We start from the raw sequence: 16,784 nt of genomic DNA, 5'->3' as shown, positions 1-16,784 counted from the left end.
GTTCCCTTTCATGGCTGTGACATATAGACTAGTGTTTATTTTAAATTCTGATTTCCATAAGATAATTGGGGTTAAATATTCTTTTCTTTAAAGAGTACTCCAGGGGCACCCGGGTGGCTCAGTCGGTTAAGCGTCCGACTGACTTCAGCTCAAGTCATGATCTCACGTTTTCCTGAGTTCGAGCCCCGCATCAGGCTCTGTGCTGACAGCTGGGAGCCTGAAACCTGCTTCGGATTCTGTGTCTCCCTCTCTCTGTTCCTCCCCCGCTCGCACTCTGTCTCTCTCTCTCTCTCAAAATAAATAAAGATGAAAATAAAAAGAATATTCTATGCATACATTGTTTCTCTCCTTCCACATGAAGCAGGTAGGATAGTTAAAAAATGTTAACCACCCATAAGGCAGGAATATCAGCCTTTAACTATAGATTTTTGACTCTCAGCTCTGTGCGGAAGGGCATCCTATTAGATTATGGCTCTGTCTTATCCCTTACCACCACTCTTGCCCCTAGAGTAGGAAGAGTAACGTATCTTACCGGAAGGTTTAGGAGAAGGATCTGAGCAAGTGTGGTTCGGCGCCTTCCTCTTCCTTTTCATAACAGCGCATCTGGAAACTTGGATCACCTCTTCCAACCTCAGTTTAACAGAGTGGACCCAGCTGACGAGCTGGAGGAGAGCCACAGTTGGAGGTGTGTAATTCTAAAGTTCAGTATTAAGTAGTACAGTGTTGCCACATACCCAAACCAAGATTTCAACAGCTCCACTGGATACGCAACTGACATTTTGGTCCCTATGTGCTAGACTCCTTGTATAGCTCTCATTGGTTCTGAAATTGCTCATGGCAGATGGGTGCTTCCTAAAAACTGAGCCATGAACCAAAAGATGTCTCTACATAGAAGAGAATTTGCAATAAGAATGCAAACTTAAACTTAAGTACAAAGCTTTAATTCTGTATTTAGCGCATAATTTTGCTAAGCGATATTTTATTTAATCCTTGAATTCCAGGAATGGGACTACCCTCGAATCTATTACATCAAATGCTTTCATACAAATTATATCGTTGAAGAAATAGTTTGGACTCTCTGGCAATGTATCCACACCTGTTGGTACAGTTCTTTCTTTCCCAGTAGGATGCGTGTACCACTAAGAAGATTATACCAGATAAATACTTTGCTTTGTTTGCTTGTTTTCAAAGCGTATTTATGTATTTTGAGAAAGGGAGAGCGCAAGCGAGCAGGGGAGGGACAGAAAGAGGGGGAGAGAGAATCCCAAGCAGGCTCCGCACTGTCAGCGCATCAGCACGGGGGGCAGGGGTGGGGGGGAGGGGGAGTGTGCTCAAAATCACAAACCCTGAAATCATGACCTGAGCCAAAAATGAAAAGTCAGAAGTTTAACCAACTGAGTCACCCATTCACCCCCCAAATACTTATTAGCAACATGAAATGGCAAACCTAACCTAAGAAAAGACTCTTAACGAGTAAATGTCATTCTCAAATGTTTCTGTATTAAGAGACCACACTAGAATTTACTATAATAGTACCTATTATAATGTTATGCTATGTCAACCATACCTATATCGCCACAGTTAAGGGGGCGATTTTTTTAATTTGTTTTTTTTAATAAAAAAATGATAATTCCTAGTTCTTTCATTTAAGAGAGACATTAGCAAAATGTAACAATGTTATGTTTGGGGATTCTTTTAACATTTTTAAGCCCCAGACTGGCAAGAACAAAGAATCACTTTGCTAACTAATGTATTAAATATGTTGTCTATTTATATAGTAATTGTTTGATGGAAAATTCATCTCTTTTGTTCCTTCTTATCTTTTCTTTCCTCTTGTCCATGCAGTATATTTATGAATTATGCATGTGAACATAATTAAAGTAACAATTGGTGAATTGTACTCCATGGACATTGTTCCATGTTTCAAGTCTTATTTAGACTGAATCAAATTTATGCAAAGAGAAGAGCTTATAATTAAATTCATAGCCATCTTTCCTGGGAAGGTTTCTTTTATGTAAAATGCATTGCTTGCTAGAGGCTGTTTTTCTGACCAAAGGCTTTGCTTGGCATCTTTAAAAAAAAATCAGTGGATAATTGAACAGCGCCCCCCATCCCGTTCTCCAGATGAAAGTTTCATGTAACTGGTTATCCATCATCCTTGATCCTCTACAGTTTGGTTAGTCTGAAGACTGTGTAGAACTTTTAAGAATCCACTCCCACTGTGGTTCTGTTATTTGCAAATGAGGAACAGATACAATATGGCAAATGGTCAAATGAGATCAATTCTTAAAATGTTCTCCTTTGATTACTCTCAGGAGCTCCCGCAGTCACTTTTCACCTTTTGTTTGCTTGTTTGTTTTCGTGTTTTAGTCCAAGAATCCTGGAAAAGGAAAGAGACAACCGAGACCCTTAGAAAGACCATCCACAGGAATATTTTATTCTATAAGGAAAGAAAAAAAAAATAAAAAGGATTACTGCAAACATTAGCCCGACTCCACACTTCTTTCTTCCCCATTCACATTTCTCAAAGTATTCTTTCTTTAGGAAAATACTTTTTATTAAGTGATTCTGTTATTTTAAGCTACGATCCAAACCCCCAGTTTAGTGTCGCGAGCACACTTACCGAGAATCATCTACACTCCACCATCTATTAAAGCTGAGAATATTCCTTGCAGAGCCTGTTCCCATATTTTACTAGCACATACCTGGATAGTCTTTCTCTGTGTTGACCTAGGTCATCCTTAGCAATTTCCTTCTCTACCCTTATGATTTTCCTGAAACAGAAAATCCCTCTGTAAAGATACCACATGATGAATTTGTAGGAAGGAACTGACTATTCCCTTTCACTGTCAACAAACAGTCATTTCTGATTCAAAGTCAATTTCTCTGCAGTGTGACAATGTCATGGGATGGATAGATCTGAAGAAACGTCAGATTTGCTCTTAGGCTCAGGGAAGAATGTGAGGTGCAAGCACTGTAGCTTGGCCTGCTGTTTTTAAACGTAGTTTGATATTCTCTTCCCTTCCTCCCTCTGCTCTTCTCTTCTCCCATGACTTGAAAAATGTCACATTTAAAAGCTTTGGCTGGCCCACAGTGTCACCCCCGGATCCATCATCATCTTCTCAGCTCATCTTTCTCTCTATTAAATAGACGATATTTATATTTCTAGATGAAATGGGAGAAACCTAGGCCTGATGAACAGCTTCCTGTTGTCATTATTACCGGGTAGGATATGATTGGAGGGAGTTCAGCCATGATCTAGTGTTATTGCCTTCTGTTGTGCTGACTGGAAACAATCACTCCTAACCACATACTGTACAGTTCATTTTTAAGAATTAAACTGTTAATTAAAGAGACGGATAATGAAGACAGGAAGCATACCCTGAAAGGTGGTAACAGATGTCACAGGCTGCAGGTGCTAACGTCTGTTGAGAAGATACATGAATTTCTTAAATTATCTCATATCTCCAAATAGTTGAATGGAGTCAATTATTGTAGATCTTGGGGGACAGAACCAGTTGTTTGAAACAAGCACTGCCTCTATTTACAACAGAACCTCCTTGGAGATGGGAAAGGCAGCAATTTTCCACCAGATTCTGGAGCGTGGCCATATTGTGGCCTTTGAAATGTCCCAACAAGTTCCGGAGATGACCTTAGGAGATACCCAAACATGGCATTAAATACTCTGAATCACGTAGTGAGAAAAACGTTATTTTATTTTTAGTCTTTCTTCTTATATCCAAGAGTCAGTCTCGGGTAGTCGGAGTATTTCTTTAACATCACCCATCATGGGCTAATCTTCCTTTTTCATAGAGAGAAAAGACTCTGAACCTTCTGATTGTACCCGGGTACAATTTAGGAATATCAGTTTACATTTTATTTGCTTTGTCATTATCTTCCATTTATTATAAGCAAAACTTATTTCATTTGTGGTAATCATATGAAGTTTCCTTTTAAAATAAACTAGTTTAAGAGAAGGGAGGAAAGAAGACAGAAAGAGGAGAGAAAGAAAGAAAGAGAGAGAAAGAGGAAAGAAAGAAAGAAAGAAAGAAAGAAAGAAAGAAAGAAAGAAAGAAAGAAAGAGAAAGAGAGAGAGAGAGAGATGTCAATTTAAATAAATATATAGGTAGTAGTAGACATGATATGCATATATAACAAAATAATTGAAGAAGAAAAGACCTAATGTGAGCACGTGGAAAAAAATTGTTAAGGTTTTATACAAACGACTGAAGTTTGGCAAAGGCTGGTCTAGCAAGGATTTGTGTCAAAACCACACAAAGGACTCAAGTAAGTCCCAAGTGCGATGATAAAGATATCAGAGAAAAATATGGACATGAAATCGGTATTAAGCCTACAAGGAAAATTGCCTGATGTTTCAAGAGCTATTTTTAGAGTGTCTAAGACCTGTTGTTTATTAAAGACATTGGTTTTCTTTATTCCAAAGAAAAAAGAAAGAACAAAAGGTGTTCAACAAAAGTAAAACAGGAGTTAACAAAATTTGATCCCTTGCCTCTCATACACTCTATTCAAAGTGACCCATCCTGAAACTTACAAAAACAAGTGAATTTTGACTGGAAATAGAAGGTCAAAAGTCAGGGATTTATTTTCAGTTCATTGGACACTTGGTAGAGAGATGGATAAGGCTGTCTGATAGAGAGGACTAGAGCCTGCTTTGAAAGACCCTGATCTGGGGAAGAGGATTTTCTCTTCTTTTTTGGAGCCATCACCACCCTAGGCTCTCCAGCCTCTAAGACCTCAGAGGTTGTGTTAACCGCTGTATCTCCAGGGTCTAATTCATGTCTTGCCTATAGCGGGCACTCGGAAGTCTTGAATGAGGGAATAAATGAATGAACAAAGGCACTGGGTCTCCATATAGGACCCATTCGAGTGAAATGTAATGAGAGGGAAGAAAAAAGCACTTCCTCCCTCAGAAAAGAGTAACCAAACTCCTGAAGTCGACAATTTGTTTTTTCTTCCCACTGTTAACCTTAAAAGTGAAGGTCATAATCAATGCAGTTCAGCCATCCGCTTTACACTCAGTGCACGAGTTTTGTTCATCTCTCTGTGAAGCTGAAAAGATTATAATGAAAATGCCCAAAGAAAGAAGGGAGGGACAATTGTAAAGTTTTCTCTGACAACTGGTATCAGCATTTTCTCATAGCCTTGCATTTATTCAGATGAACATGACAAATGTATTACAATGAATAGATGAGATCTTTCTGTCTGGATATGGCATAAAAATAAAACAATACTGTACTGATTTTTCTCTCTGAGTATTGTCTTCCCCGTACAATTGCTGAACATTGGCAGAGCTGTTAACACCATTGATAGGAAACAAAGCAAAACTTGGGAGAGATTCTGCAGCCCGGGGCTTGTGAATGTCTGGGATTTACAGCTCAGCTTGATAACGCTGTCAGACTCTTCTGGCTTCAATATCCTGCCAGCTACCATGGGGGCTTTTTTCTCTTCATGAAAGCGCACCTTTCCCTGAAGGTCACACATTTACAGTTTCTTAAAGAGATCCCTACTGGTCATGGGACTCCTTTAGGTTTGAGGAGCCTCCTGGGTGCTTTGAAGTATGGCTTCTTGCACGCTGCCCTGCAGCCCCCAGGCATGGAGCTAAAAACCAGAGAAATGGACTGTTCCGAATTGAAAGGACCCCCGGCATTCCACCACGGAGTCCCTTCCACCTTCTTCCCAGAGTCCCCCGGTCTAGCTGCCACTGAAAACTTCTCACCAGCTTTCGGGAAGACATCACCCACCTTCGTGAAAGTTTTATGCATGCTTAAATATATCCTAAGCAGGCATGAGGGCAATTAAATCAGGTCTGTATCATACAGCACTCTGGATAGATAACCAACTTAAAATATTCCCCAGCCTGTGCCCTACATTTGAGTTTTTAATATGAGCACGGTAACTTTTCCCATTCTGGAAGTGATCGGCAAGAGTCCAATCATCCCCCACTGCTCCCCAAACCACTGGCAGGAGGGAGCTTCATTTCCTGATGAATCATCCAAACCGACCCTGGAGAGCTTTCCAGGCCAAATGAGCCAAGGCCAAGTTCTCTCAGCACTCGGTGCCTGCAATCATTCACATCATGAAAAAGGAAGTGAGAGCCTTGTTCTGTGGATGATTTGGGGATGTGCTTCTGTTACCTTTCTCCTGGTTTTCCTTGGTCTCTTGTTTTATCCTCTTTGGCCCATCGTGCAAGGAGACTGCAACTTTTAAGCCCTGCGATACCTTTTCAAAGGAGCCTGAGTAAGAGGACTCTTCAGGGATGGTGACCTGGCTGAGATACCCACGGAAAATCACCCAATATTGCAAGATTCCCATCAGAGGCAGCAGAGTGTCCTGAGAAGAACACAGGCATTGGAATCAAACAGATGCGGATGTGATTCCAAGCTGTCCTCACCTTAGCTACACAGCATACTTTGGAACTCTATTTTCTCATTCGTAAGTGGGAAGAAGGGACATGATATACATAAAGTATCTCGTATATAGATGCCAACTGTGATCATGGTACTGTCTCAGTCCTTTATCCGTGAGAAAGAATATTTTTTGAAGTATATTTTGTCCTACTCTGTTTCCAAACTTTCTTCTGCTTGATTCTGCCTTGAACATACAAGGTTTTTCTAGCTTTTCAATTAATTCCCCTGGAATTAAAGTTTATGAGAACAAGTCATTCTTTTCCTAATTGCTGTGTTACCAGCTACTAGACCATTACTTCGCACACAGTTGTAGCTCAAAATAGCTGTTGGTAGGTCCACTTAATACTCAACGTTTTGAGCAATACTAAGAACACAAACACTGTTCCTTCAGGTAGAATCAGAATTCCTTCCCAGAATCCCAGAGGCTCACATTTGAGACTGCTGATCTCTTTAAGGCTGTGTCTGCTATCTCCAACCAGATTGGAGTCTTTGCACAGCAAGAATGCCTCGCGTTTCTTTAGTTACCTCCTGGCCAGCACATCAGACACAGTCAGGATAGGTTAATATTGACCCTGACAAATTCTTCTTATAAGAAACTGCTGTGGCTTTGGGAGATATCTCCTCCAAGTCTTATTCCTGCCAAGGCACTTGGTTTTTCTTATTTGCAATTAATTACAGACTCTACATTGTCATTCTAACCTCTCCGCTTCTTGGATACTATAAAAAATTTCCAATTCAGTCGATACACACACACACACACACACACACACACACACCCATAAAACTAAAATGGACTTTTTAATTGGGATTCCTTTTAAAAAGGCAAATATAAGTCTACTTTTTACTCCCTGTTTAGTTTTTTGGAGTTACTAGCAGTATTTTTATTTTTTGCAAGGTGTATCAATTATCCTCACGATAGAAGATGCATCCTGAAGAAACGTCAGAGCTTCTGAAAACTCCACTCCCATCCTTCTGACTTCATCAGGAAACCTCTGAGGAATCAGAATTGCTATTTAAAGTGTACATACTCCCATAATTCATCTTTCTCCTACTGCTGCAGAGTAAAGCTGTGATGATCAATCACTTAGAGATGAATCCACCTTTTCCCTCCTTGACTGAATATGAGGAAATAGCAATGAGCGTGCATCAAATATTGACTACAGAGATAAGAACTGTGTTCTGTGGGGGAAAAAATGCTTTTTCAGTATTATGCTTATGGCATATTTAGGACATCTATTTTATCATTTTTTGGCCATACAAATTCCCTTCTAAAACATGCTTGGAATATCAAAGAATGATTTTATGTATCTATCACATAAGTATATCTGGATAATCAATTCATACCCATTTCCCATGGCTTTTGCAACAGTCTGTCATGTGAAGGAGTCAGCATTTCTATCATCTTTCTTCCCATAGGGATGAATATGAAGCCAGAAGAATCTTGTCAGAATATCCGCAGGTTTCTTCCACACATTTCCCTTCCTACCCCAGCCCCTTTCAAGCCTAATTCAAGGACAAACACACACTCCTCAGAAACATGTGGAGGACACACAGCAAGGATACTGCTTTGAATGGAAGTTTCCGTTGGATAGACCAAAGGGGCAATTGTTCTTACCACCCTTAAGAAGTGTTCTCATTCCTCTTCTATGGCTGGAAAAGACAAAGCTTCTGCTGTATTTCACTTCGATAAAGGACAGTTTCAACTCACAAAAGGCAAGTGGGACCAGGACAGGATAAAGTAAGAGTGACCCACTAACACAGGGTCAGAAATTGGCAAACTCCTCAAAAATCAAAAACGCAAAGTTAATAGCGGTTATATTCAAATAAAAGTCTGTAGAGTACTTCTGCTTCTGGACAAAATTAAAAAGATGGGATTGACTTTATCTCCCACCTGAAACTTCTAAGGAAACTGGACAAAATATATGAAAGAATGTTCTTCAAGACCCTGAGTATTAGCCAACAAAGGATAGTAATTCCTGAGAAACAGGATACAAATAAAGTGAGCCCTAAGACTGCCTTAGCTCACCGCCTTAAAGAGTTTCCAGGCTGTGGTATAGAGAAGGAAAACCCAAGTGATCCCAGGAGACTCTCTAAGTTGAGAAAATGGAGCTGAGAGTTTCGGGACACCAATGTTGCCAGCATTCACATGCTAGAGAAGAGAGAGTTGCAGAGAGAGAACTCTGGAGATCTGCAAAGATTCTCCTTGGCAATTCAGAAAAGTAATGATCAGTGCAATACACATGAAAAGCTACCAAAAGTCAGGGAAAGAACCACTTAAAACAATCAGAAGTAATGGTACCCTGTGTTCATAAAAGCCTGGGAACAGTCCATTTTCACCAGCCAGCCTGGAAACCCCATAGTTCACAGATCATTGCATAGAGTACCCAGGAGATTTTTTTGGCTCTGTAGGGGGAATAATTAGTCCCAGACTAAATAATACACTTGCACTACCTAGCAAGTCTAAAATGCAAGAATCAAACTATTACCGAGTAACTTACCTATGCCCCATAACAAAGTTGAAAAACAATTATAAGTAGGGGCACCTGGGTGGCTCAGTAGGCTGAGCGTCCTACTGCATCTCAGGTCATGATCTCACAGCTCGTGAGTCTGAGCCCTGCGACGGGCTCTGTGCTGACAGCTTGGAGCCTGGAGCCTGAAGCCTGCTTCAGATTCTGTGTCTCCCTCTCTCTCTGCCCCTAACCCACTCATATTCTGTCTCTGTCTCTCTCGAAAATAAATTAACATTAAAAAAAATTATAAGTACACAAAAGTATCCAGCATTGCAGCAAGGTAAAATTTGCAATATCATCATCCAATAAAAAATAAATAAAATAAAAATAAAGAAGGTAAAACAGACCAGGCACACAAAGAAGCAGGAAAAACAAGGCCCACGATAGAAGAAAAATTAACCAAAACAAAGCCCAAATGATAAGGATGTTAAAATAGGGGACAAGCCCTTCTGAGGAAGCCAAGGCTTGTGTTGGGGTGAGGCCCTCCTTTCATCCAGTGACTTGGAACCAGCGCCCGCTCAGCACACGCCAACACCGCGATCTCCATGTCTGAGCTCGCCTGCATCTACTTGACCCTCATCCTGCATGACATGAGGTGATGGTCCTGGAGGATAAGATCAATGCCCTCATTAAAGCAGCGGGTGTAAATGTTGAAACTTTCTGGCAGGTCAGGCTTGTTTGCATAGGCCCTGGCCAATGTCAACATGGGGAGCCATATGCAGTATAGGGGTTGGTGGACCCACCCCAGCAGCTGGTTCTGCATCAGCAGGAGGTCCTTCCCCCTCCACCACTGTTGCACCAACTGAGGAGAAGAAAGTGGAAACAAAGAAAGACGAATCAGAGGAGTCTGATGATGACATGAGCTTTGTTCTTTTTGACTAAGTCTCTTCCATAACATGTTCAATAGAAAACTGAACTCTTAAAACAAAAATTAGCAGACAAGGATGTTAAAATAGCTATTATAACAATATGTCTCATGTTCCAAAAAGTAAGCAGAAAAAGGGAGATTTTTTTTAAAAGATCCACATTGAACTTCCAGAGGTGAAAATTACAATGCCTGAGATGAAAAATATACTGGATGAGATTTATGGCAGACTGGATATTGAAGAAGAGATTAGTGACTTCGAAGACACAGCAATAGAGAAAAAAAAGTTTAATAAAACAAAGAAAAAAACAATTTTCATTTTTTAATGTTTATTTATTCTCTCTTTGAGAGAGAGAGAGTGAGACAGGGCATGAGCAGGGGAGGGTCAGATAGAGAGGGAGACACAGAATCCAAAACAGGATCCAGGCTCCAAGCTGTCAGCACAGAGCCTGATGCAGAGCTCGAACTCACAAATGGTGAGATCATGACCTGAGCTGAAGTCGGATACTTACCCAACTGATCCACCCAGGTGCCTCAAGAAAAAGACAATTTTTGAAATAAATAACCTTTCAATGAACTTGGGACAATTTTTAAGCAATCCATCTAATATATGTTTAACTGGATTCATCGAAGGAAAAGAGAGATACATGGGGATAGAAGAAATACTTGAATGAGTAATAGCCAAAATTTCCTCAAATATGAAAATATAAACCCACAGATCCAAGAAACTCAATAAACTCTAAGTACAAAAACATGAAGAAAACTGTGCTAAGATACATAATATTTAAGTTGCTCAAGCCAAATGATAAAGAAAAAAAATTTAAAACCAACTAGGGAAAAGAGACACATTACATGCAGAGGAACAAATATGAGAATGAGAGCAGATTTCTTATTAAACATAATTGGGGAGATAATGGAGAAACATCCTTAAAACAATGAAAGGAAATGTCAGTCTAGAATCCTATATCCAGCAATATCATTTCAAAAATCAAAGTAAAATAAAAATATTTCCAGAGGTAGCTGGATGGCTCATTCAGTTGAGTGTCCAACTTTGGCTCAGGTCACGATCTCATGGTTCATGAGTTCGAGCCCCACACCGGGCTTGTTGCTGTCAGCACAGGGTCTTCTTTGGATCCTCTGTCTCCCTCTCTTTACCCTTCCCCTGACCCAGCTCTCTCTCTCTCTCAAAAATAAACAAACATTTAAAAAAAAAAAGTAAAGAGGCTTTGGGATGAAAATGGTTCCCTTAACCTAAATATATATATATATACACACGTGTATATATGTGTATATATATATGTATATATATACATATATATATGTATATATATGTATATATATGTATATATATACATATATATATACATATATATATATATATTTCCAGACATACAGAAGCTGAAAGAATTCATCTGTAGCAGGCCTTCAATATAAGAAATATTAAGTGAAGGGGTGCCTGTGTGGTTCAGTGGGTTAAGCGTTCAACTCTTGGTTTTGGTTCAGGTCATGATCTCATGGTTTATAAGTCTGAACCCTGCATCAGGCTCCACTCTGATAGCAGAGAGCCTACTTGGGATTCTCTCTCTCTTTCTCTCTGTCCTTTTTCTGCTCACTTGCTCCCTCAAAATAAATAAATAAACTTTAAAAAAAAAAAAAAAGAAATATTAAAGGAAGTCCTCCAGGAAGAAGGTAAGGTATACCAGGTGGAAATATGGATCTACACAAAGAAAGAGCAATGGAAATGGTAAAGGCATGGGTAAACATATAAAAATTGTTTCTTCATACTTTAAATCTCTTTACGAGATAATTGAATTTTTAACCAAAAATTATAAAAATGTAGTGTCACATATAGAAAGAAAATATATGACAACAAAAACATAAAGACCAAGAATAGAAGAATGAAAGTACAGTTAACCCTTGAGCTTCATGGGTCCACTTATACATAGATTTTTTTTACAAATACAGGACAGTACTATAAATATATTTTCTCTTCCTTATCATTTTCTTAACAACATTTTCTTTTCCCTAGCTTAATTTATTGTAAGAATGCAGCATATAATACATATAATATACAAAATATGTGTTAATTGGTTATTTATATTATCAGTAAGTCATCTGGCCAACAGTAGGTTATTAGTAGTTAAGTTCTTGAGGAGTCAAAAGTTATACACAGATTTTCAACTGCATGGGAGGTTGGCATCCCGGACCCCTGTGCTGTTCAAGGGTCAACAGTATATGAATGTAAGGTTTTCATACTCTATGTGAAATGGCTTAATATAAGTTGAAGTTTGACTGTGATAAGATGTATACGATAAACCAAGGAGGCCTCTAAAATAACAAAACAAGGATTATAGCTAATAATTATAACTGAAAAGATGAATCAAATCATAAAAGCCTCAATAATTCAAAAGAAGGCAGAAAAAAGGAACAAGGAAAAGATGATAAAAATGGAAAATCAAAACAAAGATCATAAACTTAACCTTTGCCATATTAAAAATCACATTAAATGTAAATGACCTAAATGAACCAAACAAAAGGAAGAGATTGTCAGATCTGATAGAAAAGAAAGACCCTACTAAACACCACCTACTAAAAAAAAGACTCTAATAAACATAAGAAACACATAAAATATAAATATAAATAAGTTAAAGGTAAAAGGATAAAAACAGATATACCATGTGTACATGAATCAAAAGAAATCTGGAGTGCCTATATTAATTCAAGGCAAAGGAGATTTCAGAACAAAGTATGTGATTATGAATAAAGGTCACTTGATAATGATAAAGATGTCAATTCATAGATAAAAGAACTCCAAAGTTTTCAACTAATAATGGAGCTTCAAAATACATGAATTAAAAACTGAGATTTCAGGGGCTTCAGTTAGCACAGTCAGTTGAGCATCTGATTCTTGATGTCAGCTCAGGTCATGATCCCAGGGTTGTGGGACTGGGCCCCATGTCCAGCTGTGTGCTGAGTGTGGAACCTGCTTAAGATTTTCTCTCTCTCCCTCTGCCCCTCTCCTCTGCTTGTTTTCCCTCTCTCTCCCTATCTCCCTCTCTCTCCATCTCAAAAAAAAAAAAAAAAAAAGAAAAAGAAAGAAAACCCTGAGATATCTAAAATAAGAAATAGACAAATGCATAGGTGTAATAAAAGATTTCAATACTATTCTTTCAGTGTAAGTACATAGAAATCAGTAATGATATAGAAGACTTGGACAAACTATCAGCCAACTTGACCTAATTGGCATTTATGTAATATTTCACCTAACAACAACACAATGCATTCTTTTCAAGTGAACATGGGACATTTACCAAGACAGACCATATACTGGGCCATAAAGCAAGGCTCAATAAACTAAAAAAGATTCAAGGAATACAAAATATGTTTTCTGACCATGATGAAATTAAACCAGAATTCAATAACAGACAGATATCCGGAAAATCCCCAAAATATTTAGAAACAAAATAACATACTTCTAATAACCTGTAAGTCACAGAGGAAATCAAAGGGAAGTTAGAAATTATTTTAAATGAATGAAATAAAAACATAACATATCAAAATTTGTGGGATTATGCTACAATAGTACATGGAGAAAATTTTAGAGCACCAAACACCTATACAAGAAAAAAATAAAGGTCTGAAATAAATCAAAACTTCAACCTTCACCCTAAGACACTAGGAAAAAAAAGAGCAAATTAAAGCTAAAGTAAACAAAAATAAGAAAAAATAATGAAGAGCAGAAAGAAATGAATAGAACAGTAAACAGAAAAACTCAATAGAGAAAACCAACAAAATCTAAAGCTGATGTTTTGAGAAGACCAACAAAATTGATAAACCTCTGGCCAAACTAATCACAAAAATGAATCAGGAATAAGAGAAATGACCGTCATTACAGATTCCATTCAAATTAAGAAGATACTAAAGAAATACTATGAATAACTCTATAACAATAAATGTGACACTTAGACAAAATGGACACATTTTTAAAACACAGAATTACAAACACTCAAATAAGGAAAAATAGCATAAGTAGCACTATATCTATTTTAAAAACCAAGCCTGAAGTTGAAAACCTGTCCACATAGAAAACCAATAAATTTATACAAATAATAAATTAATAGGATAATACATTATGACCAAGTGAAATTTATTCCAAGGAATGAAAGGTTGGTATAACATTTAAAAGTCAGTTAATGTAACTCATCAGATTAACAAGCTGAAAAATAAATACAAGTATGCCGTCTCAGAAAAAGCATTTAAAATCCAATATTATTCATACTTATTGGTGAAATATTGTTTTCTTCTCAAGATCAAGAACAAGGCAAGGATATCTACTCTCATCACTTCCACTAACATTGTACTGGAGGCTTTAGACTGTGCAAGAGAGTAAGAAAAATAAATGGACAGCATCCAGATTGGAAAGAAAGAAGTAAAATGACTTTATTCACAGATGACATGATCATCTATATAGGAAATCTGATGGAATGCACACACACACACACACACACACACACACCAAAAGCTACTAGAACTAATAAGAAGCTAATAAAAACTATTAAAACGAATTCAATTTGACAAAGCTACAAGATATTCAACAAATATAGAAAATCAATAGTATTCCTTTATGCTAGTAATAAAAAAATTAGAAGTTGAAATAAACAAAGACAATACCATTTATAATGCTATCAAAAATATGAAATTCTAAGGGACAAATCTGACAAAAGATGCACAAGATCTATATATTGAAAACTACAAGCATTGCTGAGTAAAAGTAAAGACAACATAAATAAATGGGAAAATATCCCACATTCCTGAATCAAAAGATTAAATATTATTAAGATATTCATTCTCCTCAATTTAATCTGTAGATTCAAAGCAATCTCAGTCATGTCACAGGCTTTCTGAAGGTCTTGACAATTTGATCCTAAAATCCAAATGGAAATTCTAAGAACTATAATTAACAAAAATAAATCTGAAAGTAATAAGTAAAGTTAAAAAGATAACTCTTCCCAATTCAAGACTGCTTTTAATGCTACAGTAATTAAGATAATGTGGCATTGGCATAAAGATAGAGAACTAACGGGAAAAAGAGAAACAATACACAGTTGAAAAATATATCTCCCTGTATATGAACAACTAATTAGCAGCAAAAGCACAAGGGCAACTCAGAAAGAGTATTTTTCAACAAATGGTGTTGAAATAATTGGATGATACATGCCAAAAAATGAACTTTAACCAATACCTCACACCATATATAAAAATTAAACTCAAGATGAATCCTGGACTGAGTATAAAGCCTCAAAGTGTGAACCCTTTAGAAACCCAAAGTAGAAAATCTTTATAACCTTGAATTAAGCAAAGATTTTTTTAGAATTAACACAAAAAGCATGACCCGTGGCCCAGTCTAACACATAAAATTAATCATCGCACTGGCCTTCAGCAATCTCCCTCCCCCACATGAAGGCCTTAAGAGATCTAAATACATTGTGGTTGTATTTGAACTCTGAACCCAATACTGAGAACCCAGGAAGAAGAATTCCCCTGCACAGGCTGAACGGAGGCACAGGACCAAGGAATAACCTGAACAGCTGCCTCTGCCCCTTTCTCAGTAATATGACCTTGATACAATCAGATAGTTTCTCATCTCATTACACTCACCCCACAGCAGCCCTCCTGTTTTTCTTTGAATTTGTTTTATTTCTATGGGTTTTATAAACACGCAGCAATTGTCAACTCTAATGTCTGTCACCGATCAATAGGAACTCAATGATACTCATGTATTTACTAGAAGGTCAATGAAACAAATGCATTACTAGTACATAATGATACACTCTGCGATACACGCTTGAACAGAGTGTGGGCAAGAGAGAGCTTACTAAATGTTACTGGGTGTTCCACTTTTCTGTATTCCCAGTGCCTGCTATTTGTTAATATTTTCTCTCTAAAAGTTGCCCAGCCCTCCACCGCTTTTCTTCTTGTCTTCAAAGTCCTAGATCTGCAGGGTTGACAGAAGGGGCACCAAGGCTCTGTTACCAGTGTCTCCCCACTGACTGTCTTGGCTTTGTCTGCAAATTACTCACTCTACTTTCTATACTGCAGAAACCACACAAAAAGCTATCCGTGTGTTTAGAAACATTAAGTAAAGGCAATTATAGGGAGAATGAAATATAAGGAACATTCTCGAACAATTACGACCACAGTGGTTTTATCTACTCTTCGTTACAAATTGTTTCTTAACCACATCTCTGGTTCTCAGACCAAATGGATTATAGCCAACCCCAGATTCTTAATGTACAATCTTTGGCCTCAATCACCTGTCTCCCCCTGCTTGGGCTTGTTTTTGTCATGCTCACTAGCCAGTTCTGGACAATTCTCCTTCTCAGGGGAAGGCAGGGCTCCTGTTGAGTGTTCAATACAAACACAGAGTCCAGATTCCTGGGTGCCCATGCAAACCAGATATAAAGGCCTTCCTCATGTTGGTTACTTGTGGGAGACTGCCCCTCATTCCTCTTCTTAGCCTGGCAGATCACCCGCCTTCCTACAACAACTAAGTGCATTACTAGTAAGCATCATTTTCGCGTTCCTGTTGTCTGCCATTTCACCTTTAGCTTAATGAGTACTAATCATTCTTGGTTTATGCCCACCAGCTCACCAATGGAGGGATGTTCTGATGTGCCCAGGGACGTTTTTCCTTCTTTTTATATGTTAAAGTGCACTATCCTTGTAAAATCACCTTGGAAAACTACTTGGCTCTACACACACAGCTAAATATCTGCATGTTGCAATTGCTAGGTATAGATCCATCAAAAATGCTCATCAAAAGAACCAACAAAAAAAGTGTATAGTTATAAACACTATTTTCACTGTTATTCTATACTTCAATGAATCATTTGAATAAATTTATACAAATTAGTGATAATACATTTGATTGATGGCACTATATCAGATATACTGATATCAAAACACATATCATTCTCATAA

At 37.9% G+C, this 16,784-nt stretch overlaps 1 long non-coding RNA gene across 1 annotated transcript in view; it reads right to left on the bottom strand.

The window, feature by feature from the left end:
- Positions 1–1,681: 1,681 nt before the first annotated feature.
- The window catches only part of LOC113596431 (uncharacterized), a 376,685-nt gene continuing 361,582 nt past the window's right edge, over positions 1,682–16,784 (bottom strand). Inside the window, exon 5 of the long non-coding RNA XR_003417160.2 lies at positions 1,682–2,440. This is a non-coding gene — a long non-coding RNA (uncharacterized LOC113596431). The remainder of the gene's footprint in view (positions 2,441–16,784) is intronic.

Source organism: Acinonyx jubatus, chromosome C1, assembly GCF_027475565.1.
Source record: "Acinonyx jubatus isolate Ajub_Pintada_27869175 chromosome C1, VMU_Ajub_asm_v1.0, whole genome shotgun sequence".
Taxonomy (NCBI): domain Eukaryota; kingdom Metazoa; phylum Chordata; class Mammalia; order Carnivora; family Felidae; genus Acinonyx; species Acinonyx jubatus.
This window is presented reverse-complemented; position numbering and strand designations above follow the sequence as displayed.